A 24,143-nucleotide genomic window follows, 5' to 3' on the forward strand; every position below is an offset into this window, starting at 1 on the left:
TTGAAGGATTTTTAAGAGTTGGTATCCAGGTATATTTAGACCTTCATAGTTTAATAACCAACATGGGTTCGTGAAATCTCGTTCATGCCAAACTAATCTACTTGGTTTCTATGAAGAGGTTAGCAAAAACCTTGATAATGGAAACGCTGTAGATGTGATTTTCCTAGATTTTGCTAAAGCCTTCGACACCGTACCACACAAGAGGTTGATAAATAAAATGGAGGACCTGGTAAAAATAAAGCAGCCAGTATTTACCCTGCACAGAAACAAAATAACTCACCCAAATCTAATTCTCTCTGCACATTTTACATCTGCTCCCCTGCAGTGCACATGGTTTTGTCCATCTAAGAAGGAATTTGTCAGAAAGAGTGAACTAGAATAAGGGCCTATGCTCCAGAATACAATGCATCCAGAGCTTGGGGCTGGTGGGTAATGCTTTCTTTGGGTGCTACATCCTTAGTGTGTTATTCTAGTGCTTGGTAGTACAATTGTGGCAGGAAGACAGAAGTAATGGCCCATACACACTAGAAGATTTTAATTTCAAAAGACTCTGATAGATATATCTTTCCCGAAAATAGTGCGTACACTGAGGCTAAAGACTTTGCAGAAAATCTTTCATATAAAAGGCTATTTACATAATGGGATATTTACATAATGGGCTGGGTTTGAATGCCAAGGGTGGGAACAGCGGCCATTTTATTCAGTGCATTTCTGTTCTTAGGGCCTGATTCAGAACTGATCGCAGGGCTGTATATATTCGAAGCCCAGCGAACAGGTAAACACCATCCAACTCTGCTTCCGACTGGGCAAAATCCCGCCCATGTGCACAACTACGATTTAATTTGCTGCCAAGCACATAGGGAGAAATCTCCTCACCTACACCAGCAATGTATACATTACCGCCATAACAAAATATACATTGGGGGGCAGTGGCGGCAGGAAACATATACATTGTTGACCTGTGCCGGCAGTGTATACAATACCGCCATAAAAAAATATACATTGGTGGCCAGTGGCAGCGGTATCGTATACATTGCTGTTCTGCTCCAGCAGTGTTTGCATTACTGACTATTATTACTATACATTGGTGCGCAGCAGTGCTTAAAGTGGTCCTGGTGAGGTGGTGGAGGTATTACATGCCCAGTGCCAGGGGTAACATGCCCAGTGCCAGGGGAAGTTACTGCGTGCTCTGCACTGTGTGGTAAAGGAGACAGCAGGGCAGAGCGGTGGGAAACCCGGATGTCTCAGAGCGGGTCCAGAGTGGTGCGGCTATTTGAAATGACTCACCGACTCGCGAGCCAATCGGTGCTCACGGCCCAGCAGCTCCTGATTTGTTGCCGTCTCGCGACTTGGCGCATTGTTTGAAATAGCTGAGCCATGGACGGATGGACCTTCTCGGAGACATCCGGGTTTCCAACCACTCTGCACTGTGTCTCCTTCAGCGATGCGGACGGACGGACGGAACGCAGTTCTGCCCCATTCCGGCTCACTTTAACCCCTGGTGGGCAGTGGTGCCAATAAAATGTACATTGCTGGCCTGTGCCAGCAATGTATATATTACTGGCTTATACATATCCTTGGTGCCCAGTGGTGTCAGTAATATATACATTGCTGGCCTGTGCCAGCAATGTATATATTGCTGACTTAAAAAAAAAAAAAACATTGGTGGCCAGTGTATGGAGGGTGGGGCGAGCAGGGCTGGAGGGGGGGCGGGCGAGAAGTGCTGGAGAGGCGGGGCAGGCTGCAGTCAGTGTCTTGGAGCCAGGCAGACAAGCAAGACGGATGCACTGGGAGGGCGGCCGGGCGGGTGGTGAGTATGACAGGCAGGGATCAGGTGGAGATCAGGTGGAGGGAGCAGGCAGTCAGCCGGGCTGAAAGTCTCATCTTTCAGCCCGGCTGCCGTACACACCTAACAATGATGGCTCAAATATGAGACACCATTGTTAGACGTGCTGGTAAAACCAGCAGATGGCCCACTTTGCTAGCGATGATGCGGGAGCGTGCATCATCGCTAGCTGCGCATCTGTGGCCCGTACACACTTGCAGACTTTCAGCTGAAAATCGCTAAGTGTGTATGGGTCTTTAGTAAGATTTATGACTTTTTGCAAGGTGTAGACCAGAGGTGGCCATTACGTCAATCGCGATCATTTCCCTAGGTATTCACCTGCTGAAGACTCTTCTGGCTTCAGCGGTCCCAGTAATGCATTGCGCGAAGCACGGGTGATGTCACCGTGTGCACCCACGCACTGCAAGGGCTGAGAAGCTTCGGCAGCCTGATGGGAAGCTGAGTGACGAAGGCGGAAACGCTGACCGGTGGCGGCGGTGGGCAGCAGCATTCAGCGGTGGTGGGCAGCATACAGTGGCAGCAGCGGTAATTTTATTTCACTTTACATGTGTTTGCTGTGGAGAAAAGGGTTCATCTCAGTTTAATTATGTTATTTCTTCATGGAAATTGTACTGGGTTGTGTGTGTGTGTGTGTGTGTGTGTGTGTGTGTGTGTGGGAGGGGTGGGGGGCACAGTCCTAAGGGGCTAGGGAATGGGGTTTATGTTGAAATTAGTTTTTTGTCACCACAAGGTAGCAGGATGGATGGGCACAGCATAGGTCCCCCTTTGTGTTAGGTTAGTGGACACTGTTGATCTGATTCCTTGAGTCATAATGCAAATTTTAGCCAGCACCGTGTGTCACAATGCAAGTTTTAGCCAGTACCGTGTGTCATAATGTTAATGTTGGCCCGTACCGTCTGTCATAAAGTGAAATTTGGCTTGTACCATGTGGCATAATGTAACTTTTGGCTCATACCATGTGGCATAATGTGTAAGGGACATTTTGCACTGGGAGTGCAATATATGGCCCAGGAAGAGACGCTGGTAGATCACCGGAACGTTAGTGTACACAAAGTAGATCCCGGGTTACAAAAGTCTGGCCACCCCTGTTTTAGACTATATGATTTCCATAGGTATATATGAAAGAGTTGTAGGTAGGAACACATTTGATACCTATAGAAAATACAATTCTGAACTAAAATGCTTACAGGTGGCACCAGGGGGAGTTAATATGTTACCAAGGCAATTGGTCTTTATGGCCATCAGTGAACACCAGAGGAGGATTGAAATGTACAGTAAAGTCACTGCTACAGGAAGCTTACATACACATTACACTACCTGCTAGTAAAACAGCAAAATGGCAAACATTAAATGAGAAAAATATGTGTAGAACAATGTAACTATATACTTGAAAGTAGAAGTGAAATGACAGATTGGGAACGGAGTGTGTTATGCCTCAGAAGCTGGGGGCAGGCCTATGTAGGGCATCAGGTGATTATATCGTCCTATGAGAAGGAAGGATATGAGTTTAGTTTTATCCTGGGGGGCCTGGATTAGCCTCTTTTATTCCTCTTTTCCCCTTTTTTCTGCTTTGTTTTTTTTTTGCGTTTTGATGGCTTAAAGTCAGAAAAGAATGGAAGGTCAACTGTTTTTGGCGTGGATCTCAGAGTTCTTGGTTTTAGGTGCTCTCACCTTTGTTGACTGCTTATATCTGCTGTACCTCCTTTCCAGGGGAGTGTCATCACCTTCTGTATGCGTAGTCAAGATAAAAGAGAGCGAGCGTCGACTAGACCCGAGAGACAATAAACTATTAGGATGGGCTCCATTACCAATTGTACTCCCATATGCAGTGGGGAACAGTAGGGATAGTGGGAAGGTAATAAGGGGGAGGGAAGGAGAAGAAATAGGTATGTGACCCCTCCCCAGGGCGTATCACCATACTTAAGGAAGGCCAGGTATAAGGGGGGGGGGGTCATTAGGAGCAGAATACCAGAGAAGTGTTTGTCCCACCCGCCCACCCCAAGATGAAGGAAGAACGAACAGCAAGCAGAATTATGTTTTAATAGAACATATATTAACAGAGGCGGAAGTACTGCGGGCCAGCCAAAATGGCGCCAGGAAGTGGAGGCACCCCCCAGCTAAGGGGGTGAAGAGCTCCAAGGCCTGGCGTCGGGGGGCAACGTGAAGGGTGACCACGGGTGGTTACAGGTTTTAAGTTGCGAGAAGGGGTCCCTGGCCCCCCGGGGAGCTTGATTCAGTTACGATACAGGGCTGGTGGACCGCAGTGCTTATCTTAGCCACAGAAGCAAGTAACAGTAGATATTTGTAAGCAAATTAATAAATGTGACCACTAATTCGCCAAAAATACATGACTCCGTCTGGTTATTTCAGGTACCAAGGGGAGGGGGAGAAGGGGGGGGGGGGTTTCATTTGTTAGGGGCAAAATGGTGGGAACATCAGACGATCAGAGGTTTAAAGTTAAAGTGGAAACCTTTGTGGTTTTTAGTTGGTTATCAATTGTTTTGATTGACTGGTGTTAGTGTTTTGGGCAATCTCATGCTAATGGGCCAATGATGCGGGTGCTGGGGGCTGCACTGACCTCACCGGATGTCAGCTGCCCTCCAACTTCCCTCCGAATGTGCACGCAGATCTAAGGTTGCTCTGAGCAACCTTAAGCTGTGTACACACGGGGGCGATAGGGGCTGAAATCGCTGGAAATATGGGCGCAGGCGACCATATTGCCAGTGATGGGAGTGTGCCCTGGAGATAAATTGCCGGGTGCGCGCTCCCGTTTTCAGCCCCATTCTAATTGCTGGTCGCATGAGCTTGCTCCTGCGACCAGCTGATTACCTCTGTGGCACCGCTGGCAGAGGTTCCCTTTCATCAGCGACCATCTCTGGTCGCTGATCAAAAGGAGCAACTGTGCAATACTGTATATTGCTCAGCCATATATTGCTAGCAATATATGGCTGAGCAATATATCTCCCCGTGTGTACGGGGCTATAGATCTGTCTGCACATTCCACAACATTCAATAATACATAAATCATTCGATGGTTGCGACTAACAGTTTCTTACAGTATATAGCGCACAAATATTCTGAATATTTGAACATTCACATCAGTCCCTGCCCCAGTGGAGCTTACAATCTATATTCCCTACCACATGTGCACGCACACACAGACATTCTAGGGTTATTTTTTGTTAGGAGCCAATTAGCTTACCAGTATATTTTAGGAATGTGGGAGGAAACCGGAGTACCCAGAGGAAACCCACGCAATCACAGGGAGAATATACAAACTCCGCACAATTAGAAACATGGTGGGAATCGAACCCATGACCTCAATGCTATGAGGGAGTAATGCTACCCATTATACTATGGCCTTTATTCGGATCTGTTTGCAGTACAAATTTGTTTGGAAAATGGGTAAAACCATGTGCACTGCAGGTGGGGCTGATGTAACATGTGCAGAGAGAGTTACATTTGGGTGGGGTGTGTTGAAACTGAAATCTAATCTAATCTTAGTGTAAAAATAATGCAGCCAGTATTTAGTTTCAACAAACCCCACCCAAACTCTCTCTGCACATGTTACATCTGCCCCACCTGCAGTGCACATGGTTTTGCCCATTTTCCAAATAAATTTGTACTGCAAACAGATCAGAATAAGGGCCTATCTGTGCAGCCCCATGATGTGGATGTTACCCCGCAGGCTGCGAATGGATGTTTATTTAAAACATCCATTCGCAGCCAGTGCGAAGGTATGCGCTTTGCGAATGATGGGCCGGCGTACTCGTTCACTCGCAAGGATGTGGATTCGCATCCGAGGGAATTAACCAAAATAACCCCCTTAATGACAATGCCGAGCATCCTGAGCAATGCTAGATTGCTCAGATCGCTCAGCACACAGTGATGTCAGCGTTGTGTGCTGAGCGATCTGTCAGGACCAGTGTTCTCTGCTGACCCTGGCGACCCCGGTGATTAATTACATTTATCAGCATATTGCATATTAATCCCCCGGCGATAGCGTCACGCAGGGCCGTGCATCGCTATGCCCTTACACACAGAGCAATGTAGGGGCATTTATTAAGCAATGTATTCAGGGCCAGTGCAAGTCCCCCGCCCGCCCCAGGCAAATCCCCCCACGTCCCGCCCGCTCCCCTCTGGGGGGTATTTCAGCACGGCAGTACCTGCGCTCCAGCAGGGGGGGAAGGGTGTGGACGATACTGCAGCACGGGGGTGGGGCGATACTGCGTCCAGAGAGGGGAGGGGTGGGGGGGGGGCAGCATTGATTCGTGGGCGGGATGGGGGCTGGGGGGAGAGGGAAGGGAAGCTCACTGACTCACCTGCTCTCTATGGTACCTCTCCTCGGCAGCTCAGTACGGTCCTCCAGTGGCTGGCGCCCTAGGCAAATGTCTAGTCCTGCATAGTGGTGGCGCAGGCCCTGAATGTCATGAGATCGCTTACAAAATGCCCCTGAATCGCAAAAAATATGTAGGCCTCATAAGTTATCATCATTTTGAAATAGAAAATCTGAAAATATGGTATAAAATCCAACTGTTCAAATATTTACAGTATAAAGCAGCTTCAGTATTTTACGCAGATCAGTAATGTTACATGCTAATTTGTATATATTATTGTTGTACTTGCCTGAACTGGAAACTCTGTATATGAAAGCGCCAGAGATGTGTAAGCCTTGGGATTCCTCCCTGTAGTTGTATGTCTGCACAAAAAGGTTGAACGCCAGGCTGGTTTGGCAACAGTTTAAGAAAACAGGAAGCAAAATCATAATATATTACTTTTGTATGCCTCAGTGATTTAGCTGCAATGGGTGCAGGGCAGGGCTTAAAGGGATCCTGGAGAGGTTGGGGAACTCATTTCCCTCTGCTTAAGGTGGAGGGGGTGGTTTCGATGGCAGAGTCAGGGCCAGTGGTAGGGTTTTTGTCACCCCCCTCAAACGAGGCGATAATGCTTCTCTGTTATACTGTAATTACTCTGCAGAGTAAAGCTGAGGTTTGAACTAGTTCCACCTCATCATTGCAGATGGAGAATTCCCCTCTTGTAAGTGGGTGGAGCATGTGCACTCACAGCAGGGGCTGCTGGTACCTGTGCAGAAATAGGAGAGACTTTATGCAAAGTGTTTGCTGTCTTTCTGCTCAGGTGCCAGATTTCTTACAAGGAGAGGGTCCAATCAAATAACTTGCATGCAATTCTGCAAATGCACCTCCAAGCGCTCGCTGCCTCCTCCCCTGATGATGGGTGTGGTTCATAGGGTCGACCATAGGTCGACATACCACTGAAAGTTGACACGCCTTAGGTCGCCACCCTAAAAAAGTTGACATAGGTCACTAGGTCGAAACAAGTATTACATCGAAATGGGGAAGGTCGACATGGATTTTTCATGGTTTATTTTGTTCCGAATGTCGACACCGTCGACATTGACACCCTCTTATCACTCGCCATGCTTTTGGGCACGGTGCAAAGCACACTATTTTTTTCTCTGTCCATGCCCTAGTGGATGGTAGGGAGTGAAATACCGCCTGTCGGCACATGTCGACCTTTTGACTGGCGACCTTCCCCCTGTCGACCTACTGCTTGCGTCGACCAAATTACCCTGTCTATCTAGACCCATGTTGACCTTTTGAGGGTGTCGACCTAATGACCGTTGACCTTCAGGGGCCGACCCAATGTATGTCAAACTTCCTGTGGTCGACCTAGTGACCGTATACCACAATGAAACGCTGCCGCTCTGCCCCCCCCCCCCACCCCCTCCCTATGATAATCGCTCCCGGGATGGACCCATGTCCAAATCCCAGGTGCGATGTGAAAGGGGTACTAGATGTCTGCTCACCATTGGCAGTAACCGGCCACTGAACTGTAGTGTGCAGCATTTGGCTCATGTAACCGTGAAGGAGCCAGGTGTAACAGAGCACAGGGGCGTCACTGTGTGGAATATTTACTCTGTTCAGTTTGGATATCCTGTAAGTGGGATATTACTAAGCTATGAATACATGAAAAACCTGTACGTTGTCTATTGTCAGTTGTGCACACATAGCCCGATGCAGGGTGTTTCGCCAAATGTTTACATTCAAAATGACGACATGTTCTGAAAGTCAATAGTCAGAATGTTCACATAGATGTTATTTAAGCATTGAGAGAAAGTCAACAGTTGGCACGGTGACAGGGAGTTTTAATCTGATTTCACCCCTGTCCCTACATCCTAATGCTAACCTTAGCCCTAACCACAGCCAAGGTAAGGAAACAGCCAAGGCATGGTACTTATGTAGTATCTGGGCGCCCGATTTTCTGATTGTATGCCTTACCTTAAGGCATACAATCAGATGCGATTCGACGCGATTTTCGGCAAAATCGCATCCGATATCGCATGCGATGCGATTTTGCATCGGGTTCAATGTTAACAAGGTCCTGTTCATTTCCCCACTATCCAAGTGGGCATGGAGTTGGATATAAACCTGTGGCGAGCGTAGCGAGCCACCGAGCCCGAAGCGTGGCGAGCGGACGCAGATTTTTAAAAAAGTATTCTGGGTACTTGTGGATTATCACGGCTCCCATCGCATGCCATATATAGTGGCATGCGATGGCATGCGATTTTTGCCTTTTTTAAAAAAACGTTTTTGACAAAATCGCATGCAATCGCATTGCATGCGATTTGATCGCATGCGATCACATGCGTTTTTTTAACAGAAAAGCATCCAAATGCATGAAATTAGTATCAAACATGTTCAATGGCCCCCAAATGTCATTTTTGAGGCTGTACCACCCCCACTATCAACGCGAACCCCAAGCGTGGCGAGCGGCGGCGGTACGCGTCCTACGACCTTTTCATACCCCCACTATCCACGTCGGCGTGGAGTTGAGAATAGAAAGTGTGGTGAGCGCAGCGAGCCACCGAGCCCGAAGCATGGCGAGCGCACGCGGATACCTGTGAAGCCCGCGAGGGGACGCGTATACCTGTGAAGGTATCCGTGTCCCCTCGCTACGCTCGCCACACTTTCTATTCTCAACTCCACGCCGACGTGGATAGTGGGGGTATGAAAAGGTCATAGGACGCGTACCGCTGCGCTCGCCATGCTTCGGGTTCGCGTTGATAGTGGGGGTGGTACACCCTCAAAAATGACATTTGGGGGCCATTGAACATGTTTGATACTAATTTCAATGCATTTGGATGCTTTTCTGTTAAAAAACACATGCGATGCGATTTTTTCATGTGCGATGGCCATCGTGGGAGCTGTGATACTCCACAAGTACCGTATTCTGTGTCCGCTCGCCACGCTTCGGCCTCGGTGGCTCGCTACACTCGCCACAGGTTTATATGCAACTCCATGCCCACTTGGATAGTGGGGAAAGGAAAAGGACCCCTTTTTCCCATTGAATTCTATGTTAAAATGGACTCAGACCATTTTAACATTGAATCCTATGGAAAAATCGGGACCATCGCATCGCATGCGATGCGCCCGATCCGACCCGATTTCTAAATCGGACGCCCACATACTACATAAGTACCCAAAGCATACTTGCCTACCCTCCCAGAATGGGAAGTTGGGCAAGTCTCCCGCTTTTTAACCATAGCCCCTGCTCCCCCTCTCCCCGCGGTCTAATTTCGCAGGTCCGCGGGGAGGGGGCAGGGCTAAAATGCTGTGATTCGCGTCATTTTAGCCCCTCCCCCCATCCACGGACCCGCAAATTGATGCTGCAGCCTGTCATGGGGGCGGGGCAATAAGTTGGTAAGTATGGGACAAAGTCATTATATAATCAATAACAACATTCTTGTGTTGATGTTCTAAATGTCAACATAACCTGATGCAGACTCTATGCATGTGTAGCAAAACTATACTCCAACAGCAACCAGAGGCGTAGTGAGGGCGGTGCCGGTGGAGCACACGCTCCAGGCGCAGGAAGATAGCATGGCGCCGGAGCTGTGTCTGTGCCGGCACCGCCATCTCGCCCGCCCGCTACCTGCCAGCCCCCCCTGTCAGTGTGTGTGTCCATGTGCGCACCGCCTGCACGCTCGCAGCTCCCCCGCTGTGTCCGGGAGAGAGACGCGCTGTGCTGCTATGCAATATGCCTGCAGCCACCCACCCTCCTGCAGCCACCCTCCCACCCTACTGCACCCACCCTGCTGCACACTACTGCAATCCACCCTGCTGCACCCTCCCTCCTGCACACTACTGCTCCCACCCTCCCTCCCTGCTGCACACTACTGCTCCCACCCTCCCTCCCTGCTGCACACTACTGCTCCCACCCTCCTTCCCTGCTGCACACTACTGCTCCCTCCCTGCTACACACTACTGGCGGTGCATTGAATTGAAAATAGCGTTGGGGAGCCAGGAGTGGGCCACTGCACAGTTCTGTTCCCCTTGGCAACGAGCAAATTCAGTCCCCCTTGGCATCGAGCATGAAGCCCCTTAGCAACGAGCATGAAGCCCCTTGGCATCGAGCATGAAGCCCCTGGCATTGAGCATGTAGGTACTTGGCACTTATGTGTCAAATGTGTATGGTGTGTTATATAGTATGTCATGGGCAATGCGGTGTGTTATATAGTATGTCATGGGCATTGCGGAGTGTTATATAGTATGTCATGGGCATTGCGGTGTGTTATATAGAATGTCATGGGCATTGCGGAGCGTTATATAGTATGTTATGGGCATTGCCAAGTGTTATATAGTATGTCATGGGCATTGCAGAGTGTTATATAGTATGTCATGGGCATTGCGGAGTGTTATATAGTATGTTATGGGCATTGCCGAGTGTTATATAGTATGTCATGGGCATTGCAGAGTGTTATATAGTATGTCATGGGCATCATGTGTGGGCTTCTGTGTAATTGGATTTACAAAGTTCACTAAAATGTGCAATGGGCATTACGGTGTGTGGTATAATGTTGGTCTGTGCCCACTTTTCACTGCGCAGGAGCCTCACCTACTACAAATTGAGGGGGGATGCGAAACATGCCCTTGCTCCGGGCGCTGTGGCACCTAGCTACACCACTGACAGCAACAGATACTGTACATGCAAAAAACTTCACAGACTAAAGGCGCCCCATATACTTATACGATAAGATTCCCCTTCCCAACTGATCGGGCCGAGAAATCGCCCAAAATCGGATGTGTTTGTCATTCCCTCCGACTCGATGCGCGATCCTGTGCCTGCTGCAGGTTTAATCTGTCGGATCAGACCCATCAGTGGCACATCGCAGGTGCTCTTTAGCACTCACAATGTGTTGGTCCGGTCCGTAGGTGTGTGCCAGAGGTGAAGTGCCGCTGGCACACACTTATGGGCAGCGGCAGGGGTCCGGGTAGCGGAGTCCTAGCGGCGGGGTCTGGCAAGCGGGGTTCGAGTGGCAGGGTCCAGGGGAGCTGGTAGCGGCATTTGCTGGGTGGGGCGGGTAGCAGCTGCTGAATTTAAATTTTTTTTTTTTTCAAAAGACTGGCCGGCTGCTGATTGGCTAAGAGCTTTCTCTCAGCCAATCAGATGGGAGGCCGCTATTTGGCTGAAAGAATTCTCCCAGCCAATAACCAGGCGGCCAGTCTTTTCAAAAAAACATTTTTTTTAATTCAGCAGGTGTTTTTTTTTAAATTCAGCAGCCGCTTCCTGCCCAAATGCCGCTATGTGCTCCTTGCCGCTGCCCGGACCCGCTAGCCCCCACACACACTCCCGTCGCTGTCTGCTCCACGGGAATTTTTGCATGCAATAAATCGCATGCAAAAAGGGCACATCAAGTACCAAATCTTAAGCGACCGTCTCGGGACAAGTCGGACCTTTACACACCTAAGTCACTTTAATCATCCAATGATGGATAAATGTACCTCATAGCATAGGCGCTGAAACCTTGGGTGCTCTGGGGGCCGAGCACCCATGAGCCACGGCCTGAGCTCACCATCGGGGATCCTGGCAGCGCCGCAGCGGGGTCCCAGCAGTGGATATGCCATCAGCAGTGGGGGTCCCTCTGGCGGATGGGAACTAGTAGCGGTTTTAATACCCCACGCTGCGGTGCTGCCAGGACCCCCTGCCTACCTCCATCCAGGTCTGTAGGGGGGCACCCACCGGCAAAAACGTAAGCCGGCGCCCCTGGACACAATGCTCTATTCCTGGACTTTCCTCTTCAGGGCCGTAACTAGGGGGGGGGGGGGCTAGGGGGTCACGCGCACCGGGCGCTGGAGGCGCTAGTGTGAGCAGCGGCAGGAGCCAAACCAGGGCGAATTGTGGCTTGGGATAAGGAGGAGGAAAAAGTCACCCATAGACTATATCGATCACAGTACCTACTTGGGCCTTCTGACAATGGCAGAGTAACAACAGACTACGGAGAGCATCTGAACATCCGTTCTGTAGAAATCAGTGACACAGGATTGTACTACTGCTGGCTCCAACAGAAGATGAAGGCTGGATTCAGGATGACTGTGCTAAAAGGTGGCTTAAAAACTCGGTTTACTGATCCAGAGGCTATTGCTGCCATGAAGACCATCTGCTTAAGCTTGTTCGGTTTAGGCATGTTCATTTCGCTCATTGCCTGTGTCAGGTGTTGCTGCTATAACTTCATGTGTCCATACTAACTGCAGAGACTGCTGCCACATTGCCCAGCCACAAGGCATCACCAGATACCAGCACATACTTGTACTGTAGATCTCATCGCAAAACCGAGATGTGATGAGATGCGATATTGTCTACAATATTGTATATAATAATTGTACCGTGTATGGGCACCTTAACATCTATAACAACAACAAAACCTCCAGAGGACATAACACCTCTCTGGAGGCCACTAACCCAGCCTATGTGACTATCATAGCCAGTCTCAAGCCCGGATAAATGGGGAGGGGTGGCTTCTATGGTGAAAGAACCAACCAATGCAAGGCTGCACTTTTTGCAGATGAACAAAACCAATCTGCACTGCAGGTGGGGCAGATGTAATAGGCGCAGAGAAAGAGGTAGATTTGGGTGAGTTGTTTTGTTTCTGTGCAGGGTAAATACTGGCTGCTTTATTGTTTCACTGCAATTGAGATTTCTGTTTGAACCTACCCCAGCCTAATATCACTCTCTCTGCACGTTACATCTGTCCCACCTGTAGTGCACACGATCCCTTTGAGGTGCATGACTTTATCTCCAGATACAAGCGAAAAAGAGATTTGGCTTTTGCGAACAACTCTGAATCAGGACCATTGTTTGAAAATATAGTATTCTGAGCACTTTCTTTGAAAAGAAAAACATACATTTCTAAGATGTATCTAAAATACACTTGCTGTGGTCATGAAACAGTCGAAATTGATTAGGATAATATAGGTGTTGCATACTTCCTAACATGACTCCGGCGCCGAAACCGCGGGTGTTCCCATGGAAAGTGAGGAGCACCCATGGGCCACGGCCGGAGCTGAATTTGAAACATAGAATTTGACGGCAGATAAGAACCACTTGGCCCATCTAGTCTGCCCCTTTTTTAAACATGTTACCTCAAACCATATTTGATCCTTATTTTTTTGTAAGGATATCAATATGCCCAGGGTTGCCGACCCTCCCGGAATTCTCGGGAGTCTCCCGAAAATCGGGTCCCCCTCCCGGCCCCCCGGAAGGGTGGGCAACCCTCCCGGAATCTGGGGGACCCCCCTGAGCCCCCCCGAATCGCGGCATGTAAATCCGCGGGTCTCAGAGGAGGGGACGGAGCTAAAATGGCACAATCGTGTCATTTTAGCCCCGCCCCCTCCATGGAGATCAATCATTTCTCCTATTTCCCGTAATGGGTTGGGGCTTAATGACGTCACAGTCAAGCCCCGCCCCGGTAAGGAAAGTCTCCTCTCCGGGCTTCCCCCGGAGAGGAGCAGTTAAAAGTCAGAAACCCTGAATATGCCTATCCCAAGCATGTTTAAATTGTTCTACTGTATTTGCCTCTACCACCTCTGATGGGAGGCTATTCCACTTATCTACTACTCTTTCTGTGAAGTAATTCTTCCTCAAATTTCCCCTGAATCTTCCTCCCTCTAGTTTCAGTGCATGTCCTCTTGTTCTGCTGCTGTTCTTCCTGTGAAGAATGTCTCCCACCTGTACCTTGTTAAAGCCCTTGATATATTTGAAAGTTCCTATCATGTCCCCCCTTTCCCTTCTCTGCTCTAAACTATACATACCGGTATTAAGATATTTTAGTCTTTCCTGGTACGTTTTGTGATGTGGGCCATGCACCATTTTAGTTGCCCTTCTTTGTACAGTCTCTAATGTATTTATATCCTTCTGGAGATATGGCCTCCAGAACTGAACACAATACTCTAGGTGAGGTCGTACCAATGACCTATACAGTGGCATTATTACTTCTTTCTTTCTTTCTACTTTCTTCTCTCCCTATGCAACCAAGCATCTGACTTGCCTTCTTCATTGCTTTGTTACATTGCCTACCTGCCTTTAAGTCCCCTGAAATAGTGACACCTAGATCCCTCTCTTCCTCAGTAGTTTCCATTATAGTGCCATTTATACTATATTTAGTCTTCGGATTTTTGCAACCCAAGTGCATGATTTTGCATTTTTTGGCATTAAACTGTAGTTGCCATGCTCTTGACCATTCCTCTAATCTACCAAGATCATCAATCATTTGTTTTACCCCTCCTGGTGTGTCTACCCTGGTGGGTCCCTGCGGTGGATGGGAACTAGTAGCGGTATTAATACCGTTGCTAGTTCCCATCTTCCGCAGGGACCCTGCTGCTGATGGCATATCCGCTGCTGGGACCCCGCTGCGGCGCTGCCAGGACCCCCTGCCTACCTCCATCCAGATCTGTGGGGGGGCACCCTTGAGCACCCACCGGCAAAAACGTAAGCTGATGTGACACCCCCAAGGCCAGTGGTGGCCCGGTTTACCTGAACTGGGTGGAGTTCACACTGTGAGGTTACTTCAGTTCTTCTTTTCCAATTCGGTCAGGAGTCTTTTTGCTCACAATGAATGGACAAGTTTGTACATTTATAACAGTTTATTTTGTGACTCTTGGGTGAGGGTATAAATGATCACCTTCAGTAATAACGGCAATTATGGTATCAAGCAAACAAAGCACTGCACACTTCTGTACACATCTTTAGTGGAAGAGTACAATATATCCAATCCGATGAACAATTCAATTCTTGTAACACAATCTGTTTACCTGCAATATATGCAAACTTCTCTTCACAATACACTTACTATTATGTGCAATAGCTGCATACATTAACTAGACTCTGCTATATCATCCTACTACTGGGTACCCAGATACAACTCAATAGTCACTATTCCTTGTAATGATCCTGCAGATCAAATGATGTGTAACAGGTTGGCTCAGTCAGCAGTAAAGCACAGTCTTTATTTGGGGGTCAGTGGCTGAGAGTCTTGCAATAGGTTTGCTAACTGAAAACAGTCCAAGGCCAACTCATTTAGGTGTTCTCAAATCCTTAGACAGGGCTTGGTTAATGCTGAATCCCACATTCAAAGCAGCTTCCAGCATGAAGGGGTTAAATGAAGTCTCTGCATTCACAGTCTACTGAGAGATCCTTTTATAAAGGTTACAGTCTTTTTAGGGCAGTCCTGTTATACTCTGCTGGGGGGTCTGACAGGGACTCACTTCTATAACCAGGAGCTATCTTTTGCCTGAGCTCTCTGTGGATTCTTTCCTCTGTTAATACTGGAGTTGGGGTGAGTGGTACAAACTTGGATCTAGTGGGGAGCACACTTTTACACAGGGGTGTTATAGTCAGACTCATGCTTTATTGGATGTTGCTGGTACAGGCTGAAGAGACTGTTACGTGTCACTCTCTTCATACCTCAGTTCCATTCAGCTCAGACACCATGCTGCTGCTGCTGCTGCTGCTCTAGTCTCTCTCTCTTTCACAAGCTTCTTCCTGCTTCATCTCTTGACCCCACACTCTGTTAGCCAATACAGCTACCTTTTCTTCAAAGCTGTCAATCATCCTGCTGGGTTGATCCCGCCCCTGCTGGTAGCATTAAAGGGGCCTGCACTCAATTTACCCTCAGTGCTCCATACCTTAGGCAGATACTCACAATGTCAGTTTATAGTGATTAGAAAAACACTGGGGTGCTACACTGACACCCCTGCCTCATAGAATATCCAGCAGTGGCAGAGCGTTGAAGATGGAAGCTGTCTATGAGAGACAATGCAGAAGCTGAGGAACGGAGAAATATTCACCTAATAACAGCATAGCTGTAAGGTGATATGATAACCCCTATATATCATACAGTGGGGCAACTGGCAAAACAGGGGTGCACCTACCTATAGCATAATAACACAGCAGGGCTGTTGAGAATCCCATTCCATGCACCTACAGTGGGGGCTGAGGAGAAGGCGCCTTACTGCTATTACCTCAAATGCTCAGCGGCAGACAGTAGTAACAAGTAACACATCTCTAAATATTATTAATAACAATGGGGCCAGCAGAAGAAGGGGAGCCCACCCCCTATTTATAGGGATACGGTCATTGGAGCACCAGCAAGTTGTTAGACAGTCATTACGTTGACATGCAGATGTCGACATGAGTTTAGGTCCACATGCAGTCAAGACTTTAGGTTGACAGGGTCATTAGGTCGACATGTTTTTTTTTTTACTGTTTTTTTTTTTTTGAGCCGACATGTGCTGACAGGCCACTAGGGCATGGTGGGAAAATAAAATAGTGTGCCGAGGGCATGGCTAGTGCAGCAAGCCATGCAAGGGGACGCGGTGGTACGTTTTAGTGTTTATGTTGACTGTGTCGACATAAGGTTAAAACCAAACCAAACAAAAAAATCATGTCGACTTTTTCACTGTCAACCTTATCCATGTCGACCTAATGACCTTGTCAACCTTACCCCCGTCAACCTAATGACACTGTCGATATTATGCCCCTGTCGACCTAACCCATGTCGATCTAGACTCATGTTGACCTTCCTGCATGTCGACCTAGACAAATGTCGACCTAAATGCATGTCAACCTAATGGTGTCGACCTAATGACTGTCTAACAATTTGCTGGTGACCCACTGATCCACACCCTATTTATTTATATATAGTCATGCAGAGGCAAGTTACTGCAACAGTTTGTGCTCTTTTGTATAGACTTTTGCATGGAGCAGTGCGGGAGGGGGGCGTGGGGCAGTGGACACGAGTCACGCCCATGGTTCCTACCAGCGTTCGCCCGTGATGTCGCACCCATGGCAATTTGCCTGTGACGTGGGTGCCGGAGGGAGGGCAGCTGATGTCACCGGATGTCAGCCCTCTTCCTGTACCAAGGATAGCTAACATACTTGCCTACTTTTGAAAACTAGTTTCATGGAGATTATAATTGGCAACAGAATTTTACACATCGGCCCATTGAGGGGGCGTGTCATGTTTCACCCAAAGGGGCGTGTCTAGTTCCATATATGGAGAGATTATGAAAAGAAATTGAGAACGTGGCACCTAGAAGCGTGGGTGTGTACTGCTACATCTGAGAGGAATCTTGTAAAATTACTTAAGGGCCCTACATACGCAGAGATGTGTGCCAGAGATACATAACGGGAGATTCAGCACAAGAGATTTCACTCTTTCAGATAATGAGCCACATACAGAGAGATTTGTGTCAGACATTCATAATGGGAGATTCAGCATGGGAGATTTCAAATCTGTCACAACTGTCACAGCCGCACATGCCAACAAACTGCACTGTGTGTATATATATATATATATGCTTGTGCAGGTCCCAGCACTCATCAATTATCAGCTGCTGTTTGAAAGTTTTCAGATGGCACCTAAGCACTTCACAAAGTTCAAGGTAGAGGAACAATAACTGCGGCACTCACAAGGCTGGTTAAATGCAGAAAAACGGCTTTAATCCATATATATATATATATAGGTAGTATATATTGGGGGTATAGGGGTCCCTTCCCAAACATATTAAGTTGGTGGTATAGGAGGTTATTCTGGTTGGTGCGTACATTTCCGAGATCTTACGGAGCGGTCCGCACGCCACGCTGTGCGGACATCGTCCGAAGAAACGCCCACCGGACCTCCGCATATGGACGGACTCACACTAGAAGAACAGGGCGTGTTTACGGACGACATCCAAACCTTGCGTTTGCGGTGGACACACACATATTCTGCACGGTCTTACAGCGTTTGCACGGTCTTACCGCGTCAGAACGGACGGGAACCTGCCCGTACGCACCGATGTTATTGGTGAATGTAAAAGTGACATGTATATTTATATTAGTTATAGCAAGTTCTGTCCATTGCTTGCAGTGTAAATGTGTGTCAAAAATGCAGCATATATTTGTGTGTTTAGTAATTTTAGCAATTGAAGCAATGACAAGAGTGTAATTAATGAGTAATGAGTAAAGGAGTGGATTGTATTGTGTTCAGCTGACATTGGTTGAGGTGCGCCCGTACTGATTGGGCGTTCCGCTTGCCTAGCGCATGACCGAGTGGTGTCCGCAAAGCAATACTTGCTTATGGAGACCGCATATTTCCTGCCTTTTTATTCGTGTGCATTCGGTGTGCTGTCCGAATGTACGCGTACCAGAATGAGTGCACTCCCTCGTGTACGCCCATGTTTACGCCCAGTTTAGCCCACTTTGAAACTACGCCCCTGTGTACTTCCGAATGACGCCCATAATACGTCCATATCTCCCGAGTGAATGCGGTGCACATTTCTGTACGGCAGGGGTTCCCAATCTTTTTTTAATCACGGCACCCTAGAGTATCAGAATTTTTTCACGGCACCCCTAGGCCAAAAAAATAAAATTTTGATTGGGTTTATATGCAATTCTTAGGGTCAGTTATGTGGTAAAGGGCAGGATTTGCTTCTGTTTGTACACATTTTATGATTGGCAGGCACCAGCACTGGTTTTGCTCATTAATAACTAACCATTAATAATTTGAGTTGGTCCTGGACCACCAACCAAGGGCACCCCTGCATGTGTCCCAAGGCACCCCAGGGAGCCACGGCACACAGTTTGGGAACCACTGCTGTACGGTATTAGTGAGAACAAGTACGGAGACCTTGCGTGGCACATGCGCATAGCGTTGCCCACGCATGCGCAGATGGCTAAAAAATGCCATCCGAAAGAGTTCGGGAAAGTACGCACAGACCAGAATAAGGCCCATAGTGATGTTCGCCCCCCAAACATTGGTGGCACAGTGGGAAGAAAGAAAAAATACTTACCAACTCCGGAGTCCAGCATCGCGGCCTCTCTGTCCCGGGGCATCATCAGGAGAGGCGGCGGTCTCTGGCGGTGTGAGATCATCGGCTCGGTGGTGCATGATGTCATCGGGATCGGCGGCAGCGGCGGTGTCCGGACTCCGGCGACCTCTCAGGTGCAGCAGCGGTGTCATGCGGGTGGCGTTCAGCGGGGCTTCAGTTGCTCAGAACAGCCCTGCTCATCTGCACACGGTCACACATGCGGGAGATGAGCAGAAGCTTTCTGAGCGACTGCTCTCAATTGTACAGCGGGTCCGTTCTGAATCTTGGACAGATTCAGAACGGCGTGTGCGCGCATGTAAATCGCTGTGTGGGCTATATACACAGCGATTTACAGGCATTTTCTGAGCGATTTAGTAAAATCGCTCAGAAAATGCCTGAAAATTGTGCTGTGTGTGGGGCCCAATAGATCCAAATGTAGATGAGCCCCAAAGCAGTTAGTAAGAGCTACTATACTTGGTAAAATGCTGGGAAATGGTGCTGATGATTCAGTGTAAATGTATCTATCTCTTTTTCCTTTTTTCCCCAAAAATGTAACAGTGTAATGTGGGCTAGGTGAAATGAGGGAGATTGCTAGACTAATGAGGGCGAGAGGGAGATTGCTGTTATTTCAGGGAGTCTCCTGCAGAATGATAGGCAGCTATGATATCTAAGTAACCAGAGAATAACTTAGATTTGCGAACGCCTTAGAAATCATTCGATGGTTGGTGACCATCGAATGTTTTCGGGTCTGCAGGGTGCGGCGGGTGGACCTTAGTGCAGGCGGCGTTCGGTTGGCTTGCAAAGCTGCAAAATTCGAAATTTGCAGCTTTGCAAGTCAACCAGAATGACCGCCAAAGGGCGGCTGTGAATTTGCGTGGCGACTGAATGTAGATACACTGCGCATGCATACGGTTCTTGCTTGAGTGTTTTAGGGGAGGGTGTGTGATGTCAGCTTCAGACTGGATACGCCTTTTCCCATTGCACCGCCAAGTTAGTCTCTGGCTACTCTGAGCCTGTGGTGACTTGAGCCCAGTGTAAAAATCATTCAATGGTGGGCCTGTTACCATGGGTTTGCCATATTCGCACTGCTGCAAATGGATGTGTAGCCGTACACATCATTTTATACAGTGAGCTCATTCACGAGGCAGGATTTCACTCTAGCAAGGCAGCGTCTTAGCTGAGTGTTGGCCTACCGAATTCACAGCCGTGAATTAGGCTCAAAATCGCAGGAAAGCACTCTCTGACGTATGACAGGATAAAATGTGTAAATACCCTGCTTTCCGGTTCTTTACTGTTAAAAACCATGTTGCATAGTTAGGAGGAGATTTTAACATATAGATAGTTCACACTCATAGCAGCCATTTTGTATTTGCCAGGTGTACTTGTTTCAAAGCTCCTAGGGAGACTTTTAATGCAGAGGCTATTACGAGAAGTGTGACCAGTGAGTATTTGCTAGCTATTCACAATCATCGCTATGTAAAGCCACCTCCTCATCATCCCTGTAAGACAGGCATTCGTAGCTGTGGTCTTCAAAGCATGCTCACAGTCCATGTTTTAGTAATATCCATGCTTGAGTACAGATAACTTAATTAGTACCTTACTTATTTTTGATTTAACCATTTGTGCTGAAGCCTAGATATCACTAAATCTTACTTCTAAATATCACTATTATATTGCGCACACATATTCCGCAGCGCTTTACAGAGAATATTTGAACATTCACATCAGTCCATGCCCCAGTGGAGCTTACAATCTATATTCCCTATAACATGTACACGCACACATTCTAGGGTTCATTTTTGTTAGGAGCCAAATAACCTGCCAGTATATTTTTGGAATGTGAGAGGAAACCGGAGTACCCAGAGGAAACCCACGCAAGTACGGGGAAAATATACAAACTCCGCAATCCATTTCCCCACATGATTCTAGCGCTGCCTAAACTGTTTATATTCCTGGGAAGGATCCCATTGGATTAAACTTGGTGGAGGGAATAATGGTACGGGTGCACCTGGGCAGGAGGCGCTGAGCAGGAGAGGAAAGCCAATCTCTTAGTATTTCTCAAATTAAAGAGTATCATAAACACATCAGAACCATCTCTAACATTTATCTGTGCTGAATGTACTGCCCTTTATACTAGTCCATTGGAAACTCACTAAATTGCATGGCAACTATATTTTCATTTATTGATGACTGTGGCACTTTTCGATTTGGGTAGATATTTCTTGAACCAAGCAGGATTTTAATCCACTAATATGAGGTGCTCTTTCCCTTTCCATTCTAAGAGAACTGCAGCAACAGTTGACAAAGTGAGGTAAGGAATCTCATGGTGAGTGAGTGGTTCAGTGGCATAATGGGTCTGGAAAGTATTGCAGGTGGCACCATCAGACAACTCAATGCTCAATACCAGCGGCCATAGAATGCCAAACCAGGGCATCCGTAGCCCTGCATTATGGTGGCCTTATGATGGGCCTGCTCATCTAAAAACATTGAAGAGTATAAGGTATTCAAGATCAATGTCCACACTTCCTGTCTTCTTAAAGGCAAAGTAAACTTGAGGTCAGCCAGGACATCTTGGAGGAGAAGTCCCATCATGCCTTGCCACAGTTTTAGAATTCCCTAATAGCGAAACTGTGGCAACGCATGATGGGATGGCACAACAGTTGGAGGGCCATAGTTTGGTCATGCCTGACTTAACCAAATACCTAAATGCTGCCCAATTATAGATTCTAGTACAAGCAACTGCTCAAATTTGCATAATCACAGCATGAAAAATTGTGCATTTCATCCACAAAATGGCAGCTTACAGTCAGCATTAATGTTTCTAGCATTGTTCTGCCCAATGTACAATATTCAGAAAATGACCGTTGTCTCAAATTAATTGCACTTCTCTCTTATTTTGCAATTAGATACATAGATATATCACTTTTCTATAAGTTCCTGTGTGTGCCGTGATTGCTTATGTCAGCACTGCTGCTTATAGTGTATTCACACTGTGTGCATTATTGAAATCAGTTTCATTTCCCCTACAGACATAGCAGAATCCCAGGGATAAAAAAGCTTCCACTTTGTAGCACTCGCTTTGATTTCCTCAGTGGCAGACAGGCTGTCTCCTGTTGGGAAGGCCCTCACATTCCTGGGAGTCGGACTTCCATCTGATGGAAAGCCTTCAACATTCGGCTGCAATTATAACCTTGCTGGCCACTAGGCTCTGGGTCCCCCTTCCTGCAGCAGGCTACTTGCAAAACACAGTAAACAAAAATAACATGCAAGTTGTCCTTGCAGAAAATCAGCTGTTACAGTACAATGAAGGTTATACATTTTAATGTAGTGAATTTCAAAGAAATATGATCATCCCTGCTATAAATCACTGGGTACAATTTTTCTAGGGTATTTTTCATTTAGGTTAAGTGGTTATCTAATTTTAACCCCTTCCTGACAGAGCCAGTTTTTGCGTTCCTGACAGAGCCCTTTTTTTCAAATCTGACATGTCTCACTTAAGTGGGGATAACTTTTTTTTGCTTTTACTTATCCCAGTGATTTTGAGATTGTTTTTTCGTGACACATTGTACTTCAAATTAGTGGTAAATTTGGGTCGATACAGTCTGTGCTTTTTTGTGAAAAATACCAAAATATCATGAAAAAATGGAAAATTTAGCGATTTGCAAAATGTTAAATTTTCTGCTTGTGAGACAAATAATCTTACCACTCAAAATAGTGAATAACTAACATAGACCATATGTCTACTTTATGTTGACATCATTATTTCAACTTCCTTTTAATTTTTTGGGACACTAGGAGGCTTACAATATGAATAGCAAATTCTCAAATTTTCAAGAAAATTTCAAACACTGATTTTTTTAGGGACCAGTTCAGTTCTGATGTGACTTTGAGGGACTTGTATGTGAGACACCCCCATAAATGATGCCATTTCAAAAACTGCACCCCTCACAGTATTCAAAACAGCATTTTGGAAGTTTGTTAACCCTTTAGGTGTTTCACAGGAATTAAAACAAAGTGTAGGTGAAATTTCAAAATTTCTTTTTTTTTGCAGATTTGCAATTTTAATACATTTTTCTAAGGAACACAGTACATTTTACTAGAGAAATGTGACTGAAAATTGATTCCCCCAATTCTTTTGTTTTCATAAATATCCTATATGTGGCCCTAGTGTGCACGGTGACCAAACCACAGGCTTCATAATAGAAGGAGCACCTACTTGATTTTGGAGCCTCCTTTTTATGAGATTATTTTTTAGGCACCATGTAGGTTTCTAGGCACCATAAGATGCTAAAAGTTAGGAACCCCCCCACAAGTGACCCCATTTTGCAAACTACACCCCTCAGGGAATTCATCTAGGGGTATAGTGTACATTTCAAACCCCCAGGGGTTTCACCAATTGTGGTACAACTGGGCAGTGAAAATGAAAAATTATTTTTTTTACACAAAAATACAGTTCTGGCTCCAAATTTGTCATTTTCAGAAGGTATGAAGGAGACAAAGCACCCCAAAATCTGTGCCCCAATTTCTCCCGAGTACGGCAATGCCTCACATGTGACCAAAGAATACCAGTTGGGTGCATGGCAGGACTCAGAAGGGAAGGAGTGATTTTTGGATTTTGCAGCTCAGATTCTGGTGGAATTTTGGTGGGTGCTATGTCGCATTAGCAAGACCCCCAAAGCACCAATACAGTGGAACCCCCCCACAAGTGCCCCAATTTTGCAAAGTACACCCCTCAGGGAATTCATCTAGGGGTATAGTGTACATTTCAAACCCCCAGGGGTTTCACCAATTTTGATACAAGTGGGCAGTGAAAATGAAAAATTACATTTTTTTACACAAAAATGCAGTTCTGGCTCAAAATTTTTCATTTTCAGAAGGTATAAAGGAGAAAAAGCACCCCAAAATCTGTGCCCCAATTTCTCCCGAGTACGGAAATGCCTCACATGTGACCAAAAAATACCAGTTGGGTGCATGGCAGGACTCAGAACGGAAGGAGTGATTTTTGGATTTTGCAGCACAGATTTTGGTGGAATGAATGGTGGGTGCTATGTTGCACCAATACAGTGGAACCCCCCCACAAGTCACCCCATTTTGCAAAGTACACCCCTCAGGGAATTCATCTAGGGGTATAGTGTACATTTCAAACCCCC

The 24,143-nt window shown here is 46.9% G+C and overlaps 1 protein-coding gene across 4 annotated transcripts in view; it reads right to left on the bottom strand.

The window, feature by feature from the left end:
* Positions 1 to 24,143, bottom strand: part of LOC146007665 (uncharacterized) — a 77,087-nt gene that overhangs the window by 4,757 nt on the left and 48,187 nt on the right. Inside the window, exons 1-3 of one of the 4 annotated variants that reach the window (XR_014444382.1) lie at positions 6,473 to 6,873; positions 6,169 to 6,298; positions 1,876 to 2,400 (exon numbers count right to left, since the gene is read on the bottom strand). The exons of 1 other annotated variant lie outside the window; for it this stretch is intronic. The gene's annotated coding sequence lies outside the window, so the exon portion shown is untranslated. Of the gene's footprint in view, positions 1 to 1,875; positions 2,401 to 6,168; positions 6,299 to 6,472; positions 6,874 to 24,143 lie in introns of those variants that run through there. 2 more of the 4 variants (XM_083146168.1, XM_083146169.1) reach the window with 2 other exon arrangements.

Source organism: Crinia signifera, chromosome 6 (assembly GCF_055691185.1).
Source record: "Crinia signifera chromosome 6, ASM5569118v1, whole genome shotgun sequence".
NCBI lineage: Eukaryota > Metazoa > Chordata > Amphibia > Anura > Myobatrachidae > Crinia > Crinia signifera.